Below are 1349 nucleotides of genomic sequence, written 5' to 3'. Positions count from 1 at the left end.
CCTGCTATAGGCTTCTGCAGTTTTCCTTACAGAGATGTTCCTTGCCTGATTGGGCAGTTCATCCTAGATGAACACTGCCAAGAGACATTTGATTTATTTTATTTTATTGTTTTGCCCTTTTTTTCTCTCCTGAGAATTCAGTCTTTTGTCAGTCCTTTGTGCAGATCTCTATAGTGGCTAAGAATGTCTGTCTTCCCTTCCTGTTGATTCTCTGGTGACCTCTCCAACAGTTACACAGTAGGAGCAGCAGCGGAGTTTAGTGCCCTGTGTCGCCTGGGGCTCTCTTTACCTTTGCTGGCCTTTGAACCATGAGCTGTTTCCTCAGAGCCATGTGTGATATGAACATCCTGTTTATGAGGCAGAAAGTCCAGTCACAGAGTTCTGTTTCTTCTTTGTCTCTTGCAGTAACGGCTCTGTTGAATCTATGAATTTGCTCCTCTATGAAGTTGGTGGCAATATAGGTAAGTGGGACTTAATGCTAGCTAACTAAATGTTGGTGGATTTTGGTGTGAGGGCATAATCATCATTAGAGGGGAATTAAGGGAAAGGGCAGAAGGCAGGATATTGGGGGAGGGGGAAGGGTCATTGTGATCAAGGTGGTGGTCTTACTTGCTGAGGATGAATGACCAAAGTATCCAGGGGCTGTTTCAGGCCTTCTGTGTCTTCTATGGCTAGGGAGAAAAGTTACGTAGAACCAGGTTTAGGTGAGCAGAAGCTGGTTTAAACCTCTAACAGAGTATAAGTTCAGTGCACATAAACCAGTGTAAAAATGGCTGAAACCGGTTTGAGAGAACCTGGTTGAATGTAGTATCAGACATAACTGATTGAGCTCAAACCAGTTTATGGAACCTCTGTCCCAGACCCTTTCCTGGTTTAAGTTAAACCAGAGTCCCTCTGCACCCCTGGGCAGGGCTGTGCTCTCTGCTTCAGTGGGGCAGGACTGGCCCTGCTCCTCTGCTCCCTAGCCGGAATATGGGTGGGCAGGGGCAGGGGCATGGTCAGATGCTGGCCCCCCTAAGGCGAAGGGGGCAGGAAAGAGATTTGTTCCCTCCCTCCCTCCCTCCCCTGTGCCACCAGTACAGACCTGCCAGGCATTTCTCTGCTCATTGCTTCAGTGGCAGGGACATGGCCAGCCCCAGCAGTAGCCTCAAGTGAATTGACAAGGGAGGGGTTTTAATTCCCCCCACTCCCTATCCCACTGGCACAGACCTGAGCTGGTGTCCACCTGGCACTTCTCCCTCGCTGCTGCAGGGGTGAGGACATAGCCAGATGCCAGCCAGTATGGCCCCCTGAGGCAAAGAGGGCAGGAAGGAGATTTAGTCCACCCTCCACCTCTGGGGGACTGCAGA

At 50.0% G+C, this 1349-nt stretch overlaps 1 protein-coding gene across 6 annotated transcripts in view; it reads left to right on the top strand.

Annotated features, from left to right (window-relative positions):
* Positions 1 to 1349, top strand: part of ARHGAP40 (Rho GTPase activating protein 40) — a 104251-nt gene that overhangs the window by 89570 nt on the left and 13332 nt on the right. The gene's annotated exons all lie outside the window — the stretch shown is intronic.

The sequence above is a fragment of the Alligator sinensis genome, unplaced genomic scaffold (assembly GCF_000455745.1).
Source record: "Alligator sinensis unplaced genomic scaffold, ASM45574v1 scaffold460_1, whole genome shotgun sequence".
NCBI lineage: Eukaryota > Metazoa > Chordata > Crocodylia > Alligatoridae > Alligator > Alligator sinensis.
This window is presented reverse-complemented; position numbering and strand designations above follow the sequence as displayed.